This window comes from Schistocerca gregaria, chromosome 2, assembly GCF_023897955.1.
Source record: "Schistocerca gregaria isolate iqSchGreg1 chromosome 2, iqSchGreg1.2, whole genome shotgun sequence".
In the NCBI taxonomy this organism is placed as follows: domain Eukaryota; kingdom Metazoa; phylum Arthropoda; class Insecta; order Orthoptera; family Acrididae; genus Schistocerca; species Schistocerca gregaria.
The window spans coordinates 591,268,218-591,286,004 of record NC_064921.1 but is presented as its reverse complement, the minus strand read 5'-3'; the positions used below and the strand labels follow the sequence as shown (position 1 = coordinate 591,286,004).

The window sequence follows — 17,787 nt, the reverse complement described above, 5'->3', positions numbered from 1 at the left end:
CTTCCAAACAAATATGTTCACTTCCTGTTTACCAATTGAAGCAAATCTATTTTCTGAGTGATTCCAGCACATCCCGAAACTGGGCGTATACTGAGATACGAGACTGAGGGATTCAGTTATTAAGTAAGTGATTCCAGTATCTCATGAGGCCTTGGGTACAGGGAACTGACAGAAACAGATTATCACACCACCCAAGTGTTACTTACTGTATGATGCTGCAAGCTTACTGTAGAGCGGCAGATCGTAACTGCAGGTTATCGTGCCGTTCCCTCAACGGACTGGGTGTGTGGTGGGCATTGTGGTTCTGAATACCTGTAATACCCTAGAACAGTGGTCTCTAAGTGGGGCGGTACCGACCACCGATGGGCGTCAAACAGATCTCATGGCGTGTTCTTGGTCCATGGAAAATTTGGAGTGTACTTGGAAACAAATGATGATCATTAAGATCGCTCACTATTGTAAACATAATTTCGTTGGCTATCAAAGGATACATGCCTAGAAAGATTTTATGATCTTGCTGTCTCACTTAGGGCTAACGGCCTTGCCGCAGTGGTAACACCTATTCCCGTCAGATCATCGAAGTTAAGTGCTATCGGGTTATCGGGTTTGGCTGACACTTGGATGTGTGACAGCTGTGACAGTCCGGTCTGCAGAGCGACGTCGGCAGGCGGGGTCCACTCAGCCCTTGTGAGGCAAACTGAGGAGCTGCTTTATCGAGAAGTAGCCTGGGGGGTCACGAGAACTGACAAGGGCAGGAAGAGCGGTGTGCTGACCACGTGCCCCTCCATATCCGCATCCAGTGACGCCTGTAGACAGAGGGTGACGCAGCGGTCGGTCAGTACTGCTGGGACTTCCGAGGTCTGTTTGGACGGAGTTTAGTTTCGTCTCACGACGTTCTTTTGTAAACAAATATTGTTTCTTAAGAAGTAATTTATTGAAATATCGGAAGGACACAGCTTTTAAGTGAATTCTACGGAATGAAATTGCGGAAATGATTAGAATTTGATGAAAGAAAAGCAAATATTCTTGCCTTATACAAATAGAATATAAGTCGGAGAAGATTCTATCACTTTCTTTACTTTACTGGGGGGAACAAAGGACGATGACATTCTGGTATACTGCCTGCATTTGGAAGCACTTGAAGCAGGTTTTACAAGTAGTTTCAGGGTGCGCTCAACACGATCAATGCAGATTCGGTACTAGAACCTTCTTGAAACCCAAGAATTATCACCATAGGATAATTGTCAACAAATGAAAATCTGGAACTGAAATTTAAACAATGAGGATCAAGCATTTTGGCTTCAAACTCAAAGTACAGTTCTACATTCGGCATTAGGTGCTGCTGCAAAGAAGTTTCTCGTTCCATTCCCTCACCATATTTAGCCAAAATAAGATTTAACGTAGTCAGCAGTTTACTGACAACCAAAATAATTTGCTTGTTAATAGTGAAACATTTATGATTGGTGTTGGAAAATATGACACCAAATATCGAAAAACTGCAGTCACTGCACCAAGCTCAGGCCGTCACTGATTCTGTTATATTAATTTTTTAATAATACATATTTGTTATTAATTTTTGTTACACCAATATTGTTTTAACATTTCTTAATAAAGTTATTTCAAAAATTTGGTTTTGCTTAATTACATTATATCCTCCTTCCCACCCCTCCCAAGAAAAAACCATGGAATCAATGTAGGGCCCGAAAAGGCTTGAAAATTTCAAGAACGGCAGTCTCAGGTCTGTTTCAGATAAGGGGACGTTAAAATAAGAAAGGTTGGAAAGCTATGTCACTGAGGATCAAACAGTTAAACCGTGTAGTTGGAATCCGTTTCACACTGACGCCACAGGTATTATCCAGAAATGAACTTAACTGCAGCTATATTCACATCTGGATGGCGCTAACATGAACTGCATGCTGTACGTGCCTATGTGTATCAAAATTACGCAGTGCGTATGCTAGACATCATCGTATTGTACATTTCATTACAGGATTTTTAACTGCTATTAAATAAATTCAGGTCAGCTTTGTAAGAAGTTACATTGCTGCCTAGTACATTACTGTTTGGCAGACACACATCATTACAGACAGCTAAGATCACCTCCCCCCAAACCCCAGCTCTCCCCCCCCCTCCCCCTCCCCCTCCCACAAACCCTGACGCCACACGGCGTGTACTGTCTTCCGTTCATAACGTGTGACTTATTTGATTATGATTCTGATGGTTATCGTAACGAGATGATCAAGTACTTGATGATTCGGCGATGATGTATCAAACTATCAGGGTTGACGGAGAAGGGACACTGTTGGATGTGTCAGAACGATTTTCGCTATACCAGGGTCCCTTACCTCAAATGTATACATTTACCTCTCTGTATCATCCCTGGAAGTTTTTAACATCATTACGAAATCGCCCTATACAATATGTCCCAAATATTCAGGGTAAAAATTAAATCGATGCTAGAGGATCCCAAACTGAATTCTTTGAGACGAGGAAGTAATGGTCGCAAATGAATATTTTTTTTTTCGTTTTATACGCAGAAAAATGGGTCTACTTCTATTTGCTTACTATCCCTCCATCTAACAAAATATATTGTTAGACTACTTAGCAAACCGGGTGATCAAAAAGTCAGTATAAATTTGAAAACTGAATAAATCGCGGAATAATGAAGATAGAGAGGTACAAATTGACACACATGCTTGGAATGACATTGGGTTTTATTAGAACCAAAAAAATACAAAAGTTCAAAAAATGTCCGACAGATGGCGCTTCATCTGATCAGAATAGCAATAATTAGCATAACAAAGTAAGAGAAAGCAAAGATGATGTTCTTTACAGGAAATGCTCAATATATCTACCATCATTTCTCAACAATAGCTGTAGTCGAGGAATAATGTTGTGAAAAGCACTGTAAAGTATGTCCGGAGTTACGGTGAGGAATTGGCATCGGATGTTGTCTTTCAGCATCCCTAGAGATGTCGGTCGATCACGATACACTTGCGACTTCAGGTAACCCCAAAGCCAATAATCGCACGGACTGAGGTCTGGGACCTGGGAGGCCAAGCATGACGAAAGTGGCGGCTGAGCACACGATCATCACCAAACGACGCACGCAAGAGATCTTTCACGCGTCTAGCAATATGGGGTGGAGCGCCATCCTGCATGAACATCGTACATTCCAGCAGGTGTTTATCAGCCTGGCTGGGGATGATGCTATTCTGTAACATATCGGCGTACCTCTCACCCGTCACGGTAGCAGTTACAAAACTAGACTCACGCATTTCCTCGCAGAAAAAGGCCCGAGAACGCTAGATGTGGTAAATCCAACCCATACCGTGACTTTCTCGTCGTGCAATGGAGTGTCCACGACAGTTCTAGGATTTTCGGTAGCCACAATTCTGCAGTTGTGGGCGTTGACAGACCCTAGTAGCGTGAAAGGAGTTTCGTCGGTCCACAACACGTAACTCAACCAATCGCCATATTCCACCACCTTTGAAACGCCCACACCGCAGATGCCCTCCGCTTCACTAAATCGCCAGGTGACAGTTCATAATGCCGATGGATTTTGTACGGATAGGCATCGGAGGGTATGCCTAAGTGCCAACCAAACAGTAGTGTAGGGAATGCCGGTGCGACGTTGCGACTATACGAGCGCTGACTTCCCCGTGTATAGACGAACCCGCTACAGTCTCCATTTCTTCCTAAACTGTATCAGCAACATTACGCCTTGTGCTCGGTCGGCCACTACGGGGTCTATTGCCTCAACAACCGTGGCTTCGAACTTCGAAATCATTCTCGCCACAGCTGCATTTGTCAACGGACCTGTACCCGTTCGAATCCCCCTTCCTATGGCGATAGGATCGTAACGCTGAACTAGCACATTCCCCCATTCTGATAATACAGCTTCACTAAAAGCGCCTTTTCAGGTAACGTGAACATGCTGCGACTGATGGCGTATCTGATTCTCTCTCTCTCTCTCTCTCTCTCTCTCTCTCTCTCTCTCTCTCTCTCTCTCTCTTACAGCTCCTTTTGTACACGATTGTCATGCGCAGTCACTGACGTTTTGCTGTCCAGCGCCATCTGTCGGACTTTTTGTGAACTTTGGTTTTCTTTGTTCTAATGAAACCCCATGTCATTCCAAGCATGTGTGTCAATTTTTACCTCTCTATCTACATTGTTCCGTGGTTTATTAAGTTTTTAAATTCATACTGACTTTTCGATCATCCGGTCACGAAGTCGGTGCCGTGCCAGGACGAGCTCTTCATGTCCCGCCGATGTTTAGAACGGTCTTTCTTCTAAGACTGGGTGTGAACTCCGAGATCAATTTCACGAACCATTACACTACCTCGACGATGCCAGTGTTCAATACTTGAGAAATTTCATCAGTTTCTTAATGCAGCGGAAAAACCTTGTCTTCCTCTAAAAGTGTTAGAAAAGTTACCTTTCATCCATTTTATTCTTTGGTAAAAACGACAATCAGTCAGTGGATATATTTGCAGCATTTCTTTAGCGTGCAAATATTTGTTTCTGGGTAAGTGTCAGAAAGATTCCTTGGACCTGGTTCGCTGAAAGTTACCTTGAGTCGGTTTCGCAGGTCTTATACTCTGAAAAGAAACTGAAAATAATGACAGCATTCAAGATGAGATCTGTACTGTTTGGTCATTTGCAAGTAAGAGGCCGGACAATGAATCGTATGGAAACCTCTCATGAACAAGTGTCTATTAAGCATTTAGAGCACGAACATTAACATTTAGAGCACGAACATTAACGTGCAGATAAATAGAAAACTCTCCGAGTGACTTAAGTGTAGTTCTCCACGTAATAGGTTGGGTCTGGCTTTGTTTATTAAAGTTCATGAATATGTAAAATGTATGTAAAGTCCTTTCTAGCACTGGTGATGTTTATTGCAAACGGGATAATCAGTGACATTATCTCATATTTACTCAATCTATGCATAGGCGCTTTAAGACAACCTGATTTAGTGTTTAAAACTGACTTTGTAGGTCTCCTACTATTTCAAACAATTATATTTGAAAATTCATTCCTAAGCATCGAAAATCGTAGAGAAATGTCTGAACAGCTTCTGGAAACAGTAGTTGACTATTCTCGCTTTTCTGAGAGGTACACTATGTGATCGAAAGTGTCCGTACACCTGGCTGAAAATGACTTACAAGTTCGTGGCGCCCTCCATCGGTAATGCTGGAATTCAATATGGTGTTGGCCCACCCCTAGCGTTGATGACAGCAGCTTCTACTCTCACGGGCAAACGTTCAATCAAGTGCTGGAAGGTTTCTTGGGAATGGCACCCCATTCTTCATTCTTCACGGAGTGCTGCACTGAGTAGAGGTATCGATGTTGGCGGGTGAGGCCTGGCATTCCAAAACATCCCAAATGTGTTCTATAGGATTCAGGTCAGGACTCTGCGCAGGCCAGTCCATTACAGGGATGTTATTGTCACTTAACCACTCCGCCACAGACCGTGCATTATGAACAGGTGCTCGATAGTGTTGAAAGATGCAATCGCCATCCCCGAATTACTCTTCAATGGTGGGAAGCAAGAAGGTGCTTAAAACATCAATGTAGGCCTGTGCTGTGATAGTGCCACGCAAAACAACAAGGGGTGCAAGACCCCTCCTTGAAAAACACGATCACACCATAACACCACCGCCTCCGAATTTTACTGTTGGCACTACACACGCTGGCAGATGACGTTCACCGGGCATTTGCCACACCCACACCCTGCCATCGGATATCCACATTGTGTAAAGTGATTCGTCACTCCAGACGTTTTTCCACTGTTCAATCGTTCAATGTTTACGCTCCTTACACCAAGCGAGGCGTCGTTTCGCATTTAACGGCGTGATATGTGTCTTATGAGCAGCCGCTCTACCATGAAATCGAAGTTTTCTCACCTCTCGCCTAACTGTCCTAGTACTTGCAGTGGATCCTGATGCAGTTTGGAACTCCTGTGTGATGGTCTGGATAGATGTCTGTCTATTACACATTACGACCCACTCCAATTGTCAGTGGTCTCTGTCAGTGAACAGACGAGGTCGGCCTGTACGCTTTTGTGGTGTACGTGTCCCTTCACGTTTCCACTTCACCATCACATCAGAAACAGCGGACCTAGAGATGTTTAGAAGTATGGAAATCTCACGTACAGACGTATGACACAAGTGACACACAATTGCCTGACCACGTTCGAAGTCCGTGAGTTCCGCGCAGCGCCCCTTTCTGCTCTCTCACGATGTCTAATGAGTACTGAGGTCGCTGATATGGAGTACTTGCCAATTGGTGGCAGCACAATTGACCTAATATGAAAAACATATGTTTACTTTTGATGACATAGTGTACACTGTAGTAAAGATGTGAAGGAAAATCACTTCAGAAATACAATATTTTCGCAGTTATTCTGGACTGAGGAGCAAAAGTCCTGTAAACAATAGTAGACAGCACTCTGGCCACAACTAAAATTGCTTACATTTTTCCTGACATAAATGTCATCCCAATTCGGGTGTTAGCAACTCAGTGGGGGAGAATACACTGACGAAGGGCTAAGAAGTGCTCTTTTAGAGCCACGGAGGCAGTCCTTATACTGGTAACTGACGGCCAAGTGTCCACCTAATCGTCGAGGCAGCGATAAAAGAGTCATGAATCCTATTTTAGTAAAGGCTCGTGTATTTTTACACATATTAATTTGCAAATTTAGTAGCCAGTATAGAGAGGGTAAGAGTCTAGAAAATGGCAACATATTATAAAACATTAGAAACTTCATTTAACGCAAAATACTTTCCATTTGCTTTCCCGAGGGTTAGCCGACGTGGGTTGCGGCTTGATTGCCTATAGAAAACATTCCGGCCAGGGAAAGGCGGTCTCTCGCAGGGTGACCATACTTGCTCCCAACAACAAATTGGACATTGTTTTGTGAATCCTGAGGTGGAATGGGTAAATCAGTGCAAGTTGAGTGTAGGCCAGACCGAAGGTGAACTGTGTTTCACTAAGAGAAGAATAAAAGACAGTTCGACTTTCGCGAACGTAGGTGGTGACGAAAGGGGAGGTAAACGTACAGCGCTCCCTCCATTTAAGTACTTGTACAGCGGTAGTCTGCAGACCCGTGCTTGCAGCGGTGTTAGACTTAAGTGAGGCTTGTGGCGAGTTTGCTGCTGTTACAGTTCTTAACGGCACGTCACAGCTACTTCCCAAATTTTTGGGCAAATATTTTTCAAATTATGTATTTACATAATCTGTAATTTATTGGAAGTTATACTGAAACGATGGACCAACTAATGATTTAAACAAGGTGCATAATGAAATAAGACAATGTTATTTGGTAATCTAAGGCATCTGTTACAATCGATGGGAGAGGGATGGACAAAACCCGAGATTGTAGCCTGTAATGGTCGCCAATCGGATACCATCTTTAAATGTTGAAACTTGAAATAACATTACTTTTAGGAAAACTTAGTCTTGTCAAAAACTAATAGCAGTTTTCACGTCATTTATTCCATCTTTTTATCACCTTCTTTGGCTAAATTCAAGTACTGGAAGCCACGAAAGTCATTACAGTCTTCTGGTGCCTGGTAAATCAAGAGGAGAGAAACGAGAGCAGCACTGAGACGAAAATTATGAATCAACCACTTGATTTTCACGGTCGTTACCATAAATGCACAATAACCATCAGTAAATCAATGCTACCTACGGCTGTAGTGAAATGCAATAGTTTTGCAATTTGCACTTAGGTAGGAATATGATACAAAAACATGGGCTCGTCCGGGATTTGAACCCGGGACCTCTCGCACCCTAAGCGAGAATCATACCCCTAGACCAACGAGCCGCTCGTGGCACAGATAGCCTTTCACTCATTTGAGACGCAGCGAGGCGGTCCAGCTGCGCGCAGAATGCCGCGTGCGCTCTGTGGCCGGATGCGGTCCCTGTGTTCCGCTCCGCCAGCCTCACGCGAGGCGAACCACAGCTGTGCCGCACACGTGTACAGGAGGGGCTTACGTTTCAGCCTTGGCTGCCTGCTTTCGTAGCTGTTGGTGCATTTGAAATTGTTGAACTTCAGCAAGTAAAATGACTTCAAAAGCAGAGAACAGAAGCAAGTTGGCATCACACATTAATGATAAAGCTAACTTAATTGATAACTGCAGCATTCTCCGAAAAAACTAGCATTTTTCTACGCCCTGCTCAAACGTTAGATGATGAAGATTGAGATTTTGTCGTCAATTCGACTTTGGCATACTTTAGACATGACGGAAAAACCTGCAGTGGGATGACGGACGAACTACCTTCTCTGTTTTGAGCTGTTTAGAGAATACGAGGAAAACGCAAAATACATTGTCCAAACAAGGATCTCATTTCTACGTCCTAAGAATACAAACCTAAAGCCTGAGTATTAAATTCTATTTTCTTATTTTCATCCTGGCCTTTAGGTCGTTTGAAATGACATCAGTTCACATAAATTTCTGTATTTTGTCTCGCAGCGTCACCGTATTCTAACAAATATAAAGTCATGCGCCATGGTCGGCTGGTAGACGCCGAGATGCAGGTTCAATCGTCTAATTGGAAAGCATTTTCCTACCCTTGCTACACACTGGCATCTTACCTTACTTGAGTCGTGTATTGGGTGTATGCAATATGTGTAGAAGACTGTAGTGTGTGTGTGTGTGTGTGTGTGTGTGTGTGTGTGTGTAGTGTGGTGTTATATTTGCTTTGTATGATAATAGGAGAAGCGATAGGGTGAAAGTCGGTGCCAGCCATAGCCTACTCGAATAGCACCAAAGGGGACGTCGAGCTTAACGTACCCATAATCAACGGTGTCACGTGTCCTCACTCCTTGATACAGTGCAGAGAGGTTTGGAATTTAATCGAGGACACGGCGCAAAGTCTGATGATCAGGACGCCACCACCTCCTCTCTCCTTTCGTGGTAAGACAAAGGGAAAGCTGCCTACATCTGTCTTCAATGACTCATGTCCGTTGACTGTCACATGCTTTTAAAACTGTGAGCGTAACCGTGATGCAAATTTAGTCTACTGAGGAACGGCATAAAGTTACGATGTGTTCCTTGTTTTATTGATTTCAATACCCGCCATACCTGGACTTAAAATAAGGCGATCCGTATGTTATAGTGAAGACGAGCGTTAGAAACAGAACGTTACCTAAACCAGTGCGAACAACCCACAAATGAGTAGGACCGGTACAGACCATCTAACGATTTAAGTTACATCCTTTTCTTGGATGTAAACAACCTCTACGGGTATTTACTTGAAAAAATACGGCAACCAGCCACTTTTTAATGCGTTTTTTTTAATTTACGCCAATATGCATTTCGGGTTTGCATCGATCTTCAGCTGGCAAATTACATGGATGTCGACTGACATAACACATTATCTTCAATACTACAAAAAAAGTATACATCGTACTTAGAATACTTCTATCAGCCAAGTCAATATTTAGAAAACAATAGCTTATCTTAGAACCTCAAAACTTTCGTAAAAATATAACTCTGTCCATAGATAAACTATTTGTATGTAAACAAAAACTGTCAGTCGACAACATGGCGGATAACGCAGTGCCCCTGTGCAAAATACGTGATAAAAAGTGTTTGTGTTGTTGCAAAAAAAGAAGAAAAGCCAGGAAAAAACAAGGAGAGGAGAATGTAAGTAAAATGAACAACTGATAGTGTGTAACTTAAACTCGCGAAATTGAAGTAAATGATTGGAATCGTTGCTTTTGCACAGGACTGCTGCAGCATCCAAACTGCTGTCGAGATTGTACAACTGTAGTAACTGAAGATCCATGTAATTTGCCAGCTGAGGATGGGTGCAAACCCGAAATGCATATTGGCGTAAATAAAAAAAAACTCATTAAAAATTGGCTGGTTGCCGTATTTTTTCAGTGAAATATCATTGTCCACGGCCACGGAGCTCAACAGTCCAAATAAAATGGACAAATTGTTATTAACCTCTACGGGTTTGTCACGAAACAGTCTACCTGCTGGAAGGCTCCTATGGAATTCCAAAGACTGAACGCAGTCCACCGCCATTTGCGACTTGAATGGTGTCGAGCGAGACGTCATTGGAGTGCAGCGTGGACATCTGTTATGTTTTCTTATGTAAGCTAGTTCTGCCTTTGTGGCATTGATAGCCGTGTGGTGGTAAGGAGGAGGCCAGTGAGGACTTGCAACGAATCTGTCTGTGTGCTAGATGCACTGGAACTGCACCTCGAGTTATGGTCTGGGGTGCGATTTCGTATGGCAGCAGGAGCAGTCCCGTGGTGGTGACGCGCACCTTGTTTGCAAATTTGTGGGTCAGTCTGGTAATTCGATCTGTTGTGCTGCCATTCATTAACAGCATTCCAGGGTATGTTTTCCAACATGATAACACTGCTGTTGTAACCTAACATACTCTACAAAGCATCGACATGTCCTGACCTGCCCCATCATCACATCTGTCTCCAGTCAAGCACATACGGCACATCATCAGGCGATAACTCCAGCATCATCCGCAAAGAGAGTTATCCGGCCCTGTACTGCCCGACCGGGCATTGAAATCCATCGCACAAACTGACAATCGGCACCTGAACAACACAATTCATGCACGTTTGCATGCTTGTATTCAACATTATGGCGTTTACACCTGTTACCAATGTACCAGCATTTCCCATGTTCCATAGCTTTTCTTGCTCTTGCATTAAACTGTGATCTTGCAATGTTAATCACTCAAATATGTTACCTAGACAAATGTAATCCAGAAATTTCGGTTCGAATCCAACTGGTTCACTGGGTTTTGAATCATTTTAGTGTGCTCCCATCGGCTGAGACATATACTGAAATGTGCTTGGCAGAAAGCAAAATGACATGAACACCATGTTGGGAACATTGAATGGAGCTCTCGTAATTGGATAAAATACGAAAAAATGTGGAAAAAACGTAAAAATATGGAAAAAAACAAGATGGGTGAAAAATACGTAAAACTGTTGACGAATGAGAGTCTTTACAGATGTGCCAGGTGTAATCTCTGCTGGTGGCTCAAATTATGTATATTAAATTGTTATTAACAAAACCTTGTGCAAAATGACTTAATGAAATTTGTTATTAACAAACAGAGACAGCCTAAAATGTCTTCCCATGTTGCCCAGCTCGAGATTGAATTCCTCCAACTCAACCGTCCCAGTCATAGAAGATGAAGATACAGAGAGGGAACAGGTACTTGATAGTTATTGGTCCAGGGGACGGTGAGTGGCTACCCGCCAGTTTAATGTCAGTTGACCACCATAGAGTAACGTCATGACCTTGAATGTAACTAGCACAACTACCGAACGCTTTTGGTGGGTTACCTTGGTCTATTTCTGATTGTTACCCTTTGTGGAGAGAGTGTGAGTGACCTTAATATAAGTTGTCCAAACGGGTAACCTGACAGGGATGTGTTATCTGACACTAGATGTGATAAGATCCTTATCTGTGCAGGAATTTGCTATCCTACAACTTGTCAGCTGTGGCGTTTCATATCACAAGCTCGTATTAATACTACGGCTTTGGACTACCAAGATGATGCAGTTTTTTTTATGCTTGTCAGTGTGTTTTGCAAACGGTTCACGGGATCTGATGTGTCACCCGATGTTTGTCTGTCTGCAAATCGGCACTGTTAAGAGCCAGTTAGTTCGTTACTTAGTTACACGATCCATTAATCATTTGAAAAATTCTTTCACTGAACGATGTGGACTGAATTATTTTACAGGATATGTACATGCGATTAGTGTTAACATTAACACATTATTTTCATCCTACTCATACAACCACAATCAATTTTTTTTCTGGTTACCAGTTTTTTTGGGAATTTGTCAATGGCACAGAAGTATTGAGCTAAGAGAAATGGTTTTAGATTAGATTTAAAACTTGCTTTGTAACCTGTCAGACTTTCTGTATTATTGGGCAGATGTTCCAAAAGTACTAGTTGTTTAATTACTTTCCCAGTCACTAACAGCTTTAACAATGGGTAATAAAGATCAGTTTTCCCTCTGGTGTTGTAGGTATGTACATCACTGCTCTTCTCAAATTGGGGTGGATTATGCATGACGAATTTCGTTAACAAATTTATGTATTGTGACGGTGCAGATAAAATGCGTAGCTTCTTAAAAAGGTACCTACATGACGTCTGTGAGTGAACAGCACACATTCTTCCTGCTAGCTTTTGTGCACTCAATACTTTCTTTCTAAAATTATTCCATTTGATATTAATGACGGGAAATTGGAGTAATATGTCAGAAAGTTGATGCGTTTGTTTGCAAAATTACTCATATGAAGAGTAAAAGTGGCCAACTAAATTGTTTGAGAAGTCAGAAATATACTACTTATTTTTTCAAAATTTTAGGGAGATACCATTTCCAGAGAACCACTTAATAATTCTTTGCAAAATAACATCATATGCAAAATAGGAATGGACCCCAAAAATGAACCCTATTGGACACTGTGTGGTGACCTCCTCCTCCTCCTCCTCCTCCTCCCCCTCCCCCCCCCCCCCCCACGCCCGCCAAAGTTTTCTACCTCTATGACATTGTCTAGATTATTCAGTGTAACCTTTTACATTTCCTTAAAACTTGAGTTTTTCTAAGAGAGTATCGTGTTCTACACAACCACACGCCTTGGAAAGATCACAAAAAATACCAACTGGTGATATATTATCACTTAAGACTTGTATTATTTGATGAGTGAATTTGTAAACAGCATTCTCTGTGATATGCCAAATAAATTATTTCAACTTCAGTGTGGGATTACTCATGAGCACATTAGTTTTTGGAATATTTTGGAAAAAGATGTCGATATGAAAACAGGGTGATAATCGTTTAAATCTCTCTTGCTTCCTTTCTTATGAAGTGGTTTAATAATTACATATTTTAACCTACCTGGAAAAATTCCCTGTGCCAGTCATGCAATGCAAATATCACAAAGGGGGTTACTTATTAAATAAGAACAACTTTTCAGAATTCTGTTTGAAATACCATCAACTTTCCTACAGGTCTTGGTTTTGGGAATTTTTGTAACTGTATCAAATTCAGTGAAGGATGTCAGAGTTATTTCTCCAACTGAGACATAATCACGTATACAAACAGTAATCCAATAGTGTCAAATGTTTTTTATTCCAGTCTCTGATCACAATATCATTTCTTTAGACGATGACCGGTTTCAGTCCGTAATGACCATCCTCATTTTTTTTACACCATGTCCTAAAGTGATGCCATTATGGCCTTATCACTTTAGGACATGGTGTAAAAAGATCTGAGGATGGTCATTGTGGACTGAAACCGGTCATCGTCTAAAGAATTGATTTTGCGATCAGAGACTGGAATAAAAACATTTGTGAGTTATTTCTAGTTACTTAAAGTTTTGTGCAATGACATTTTTAGTTCATTCTGTTGCTTCTTCAACTGAACAATTCAATATTATATTTGCTGCTATGTTTGGAATGTGTTAGTTAAAGGTACTTGTAACTTGTGAAACATCAGTCATATCATTGTCATTTAAGTTCATTGTTAAGGAATCTTGTACACTGACTTTTGGTCCTGTTTCCCATTTGACAATGTCCCATACAGTTTTAATTTTATTATCTGCATTATTTATTTCTCTCAGGACATTCAGTCTTCTGAATTTTTAATGACTTTCCTTAAAATGCCATAGTATTTTTTGAAGTATGCAAATATTGTCAGATCTTGACTTATTCAGGCCTTTACATAAATTTCCTTCTTCTTTTGTATGAGATTTTAATTCTTTTTATTATCAATGGATTATTTTTTAATGGCTATTCAAGACAACTTTTTTAGAAAGCAACATTTAATTAATAACACAAATTTACTATGGAATAAATTGAATTTGATATTAGCATCTCTTTCTACATATATCTCTTACCAATCCTTTTAAGTTATCATGAATAAGCCTCCTTACTTTGTATTGAAATGCCGAACTGTTTATATCCATTAACTGTGCGCTATGATCAGACAGTCCATTAGCAACAGAGTAAACATTAATTGTTTCAGGCTGAGCACTGTCTATGAAAACTTTGTCAATCCATGTCCTACTGTTTAGTTGCGAAGGAGTTGTAAACCTGACAACTGAAATTAGACTGAACAGCCCAAGCAATAATTCTAGTTCATTTTTCCTGTCGTCTTTTAAGAAATCTATATTGACGTCTCCATAAACTTTTAAATGTTCCGTCTTGTCTGGCAAGTAGCTCAATAACACCTCTAGATTTCTCACAAATGACTGAAAGTTTCCTGGAGGTGATCTGCAGATTGTTACAGTTATCAGAAAAGCATTCTGCACTGACAACACAGGCTTATAGATTCTGATGCAGTTTCAATATTTTTACTTTGTGTCCAACTTTTATATATTTTGGATCTCCTCCTTTTTCCATAGGAACTCTACACGAAAATGATGCAGGTCTATAAACATTGATATTTAACTTCTCCATCACCGTGGTTCCATGGTTTTCTGAGAGGCACAAAACATTTATCACTTCAGATCACACCTTCTAGGCATACAATAAGCTCATCCATGTTTTTAACCCTCTAATGTTCTCATGAAAAAAATTAATTTTGTTCTTCTGGAAACTGTCACACATATTATGCTCTTGAACTGCTCCAATTTCTTTCAGTTCTCTCTGACTGTAGCCTGACTCAAACCTAAAACAATGTGCCACTTTCACTCCAGCAGTCAGAGACAGTATTTCTGCGTGACTTTTCTATCATTTAGACTTGAAGTCGTTCCTACGAGTCTGCTGCACTACAGTAAGCTCAAAAACTGGTTGAGGCTCTTCCTCTACTTCAGGAAACAAGTCGAACAGATTTGCTAAGCGGAATTTTAAATGTGATTTCTGAGGTTTTCCTGTTTTGCCTTTTACTTGTCACCTTCTCCCAGATCCCACTGTCTGTTTCTCCCTTCAGTCCATCTGATTCAAAATATGACATTTATAATTCTGGCTGACGGACACAAATCTTTCTTCCCTGTTCCATGATATTCTTGCCTCTATTACATACTCAGAAACTCAATTGAAGAACATCATCTGATACTTTTTAGCTTTTTCATTGCATTCTCCAATAGTTCTGCAATGTTTCTCCCATACCAGTTACCCTACAGCAACATCCACTTGGTCACACATGACGAAAAAGCACTGCATCACACTTAAACTGTAATAAAGTAATAATCAATAAAAACGTAGCTTTCGATGAGTTGTGCAGCTAACTTCTAATCGTCATGCAGCTGTAGAATAAAACGATCTTCGTTCGTTGAACGTTGGTAGTACCGTTTACGCCGGCCGCGGTGGTCTCTCGGTTCTAGGCGCGCAGTCCGGAACCGTGCGACTGCTACGGTCACAGGTTCGAATCCAGCCTCGGGCATGGGTGTTTGTGATGTCCTTAGGTTAGTTAGGTTTAAGTAATTCTAAGTTCTAGCGGACTGATGAGCACAGCAGTTGAGGCCCATAGTGCTCAGAGCCATTTGAACCATTTTAGTGCCATTTACGATGTGAATGAAAACTATGGAAGGACGATATTTTCTAACAACACTCTCAAACCGACGCTGTAATGGATCCAAGACAACACGAAACGATTATATGGCCAGCACAAGTTAACACTAGCTTGTAAACACACCACCGATTTTCACTTAACGTAGGTTTGAAACCACGAAAGATACGAAACGAATGAAAGCTCTAGAAAAAAAAATGTTCAAATGGCTCTGAGCACTATGGGACTTAACATCTATGGTCATCAGTCCCCTAGAACTTAGAACTACTTAAACCTAACTAACCTAAGGACATCACACAACACCCAGCCATCACGAGGCAGAGAAAATCCCTGACCCCGCCGGGAATCGAACCCGGGAACCCGGGCGTGGGAAGCGAGAACGCTACCGCACAACCACGAGATGCGGGCTGAAAGCTCTAGAGAACAGGATATTTATAACAGCAGCCCCTGCACTGTATTCAAAACAACTCTTAAAACCACTCCACTGTTGTTGTTTACGTCCGAGCACACCAGTGCGTCCGTCCACCACGGCTGCCAACTGCCAACTATCATCAGTCTGGTGTAACAAGAAATGATATTATCCGACAAGGCGACATCTTTCCATAGATCCAAGGTCCAAACATTATTACCTCATCCCATACCCACTGCATTCGTAACGGACATATCATTGTGTCAATACAGAAACACGTAGGACTCATCTGCTGTGGAGTCACACGCTCAACGATGTGCGCAGAGCGGTGCACTCCGAAAGAGTTGTGCCTCCACCAGCACTGTTGTCCGTCGTCGGATCTGCCACAGATCGCCGCCTGTCCTGCTTGACAGAGAAGACAAGCACCCTACTTCTACGTGCTGCGATGAGACGTGAACGTTTTACACTCTCTCTCCTACACATGGTTTCACGGTCCTTCTGTCACTTTCCACAGGCACGACAGTGGCAAGTCAACAGCCGACGGGTTTCGGCGATTCCAAGACTCTCGTTCCCCGGCCCCGAGCCTCAGCAGTCTGCTTATTGTCAAAGGCGCCTACGTCATTGGATTTCTCCATTTGCGACCCGCGTCGTCCCTGCAATAGTTCCCCACAGGTCTCTGCTCCGCTCGTATACTTTCGTTACCGCTTCGCGTCTTCCATCGCCACCAGGCTGCATTCATTCTCGCGTTGGGCAATGGTCATAATGGACTGGGTCGTCAGTGTTTCTAAAACGGACTTATCATTCGGGAATTTGAACTATCTCTTTCTCCCGAATGAGTCTACATCTACCGCTTCACCTACATCTGCATACTACATCCGACGTCTATACTCAGCAAATAACTGTGTGAAGAGCATGGCTGAGGGCGCTTCACTTTCAAGCATGTATTAGATTCCATGCGCGGGATTAAGAACCATTTAAATACCCTCTGCTGCTGCAATTAATCCTGTGCTCACTGTCCCTACGGGAGTGGTAGATGGCAGGCTGGTCCTTGAAATTTTGTGAGCATTCTTTCGCTGATAACTGGCATGTATCTTCAAGCGTCTGCCAATTAATATTCTCAGCACTTCAGTGACTGTCTCCCGTGGGTCAAGGCATTCGTGCTTCACTTCTTTGCATTCGTTCAATATTTCTTGTTAGTCCCATTTGTTGTAGGTGTCACACAATTGTATTAGAGAGCCACACAAGTGTTTTGTAACTTGTCTTCGTTGCAGACTGTCTGCATTTTTACAATATCTTACCAATCGACCAAAATCTACCATTTAGTTACCCACGACTGAGCCAATGAGATAACTCTAGTTCATTTTCATATATATTGTTACAGAAAGGGCTACTGTCTTAACGACATTCCATGTCTCTCGGTCTGTATTTGTAGATAACCCACTGTGGCATTCTTGAATGCGACACACGTTTCCCAGAGGCTACTAATGCCTACGTACAGCTTTATACCATAACAGAACGTGCAATCATGACGTTGGCTAAATCCACCAGTCGTGAAAAAATTTTGTAGTTATTCGGCTGATCTGCTTATCTTAGCTCTGAACATAACTGCTCGATTTGTAACCATTCTTTCTCATATAATTAAAATGAATACGATGATTGCTACAATAGAAATCGTTGACCAGTTCTTGATACTACGTTTCGTGTTGTACATGCGTCTGGGTACCCTTTTTGTGACTGTACTTAGCTAATTACAGGGTGAAATGATCTGAATGGGAGGTGCAACATTCATTCTATACGTAAGGTCACTAAGTGTATATTACGTAACCAACGTAGTGGCGTTCGCCGCCCGGAATCTCTAGCTGTG

General features: G+C 41.9%; 1 non-coding gene across 1 annotated transcript; it reads right to left on the bottom strand.

The window, feature by feature from the left end:
- Positions 1-7,759: 7,759 nt before the first annotated feature.
- Trnap-agg (transfer RNA proline (anticodon AGG)) lies at positions 7,760-7,831 on the bottom strand. The gene has a single exon. It is a non-coding gene; the product is annotated as a tRNA-Pro (tRNA).
- Positions 7,832-17,787: the final 9,956 nt, after the last annotated feature.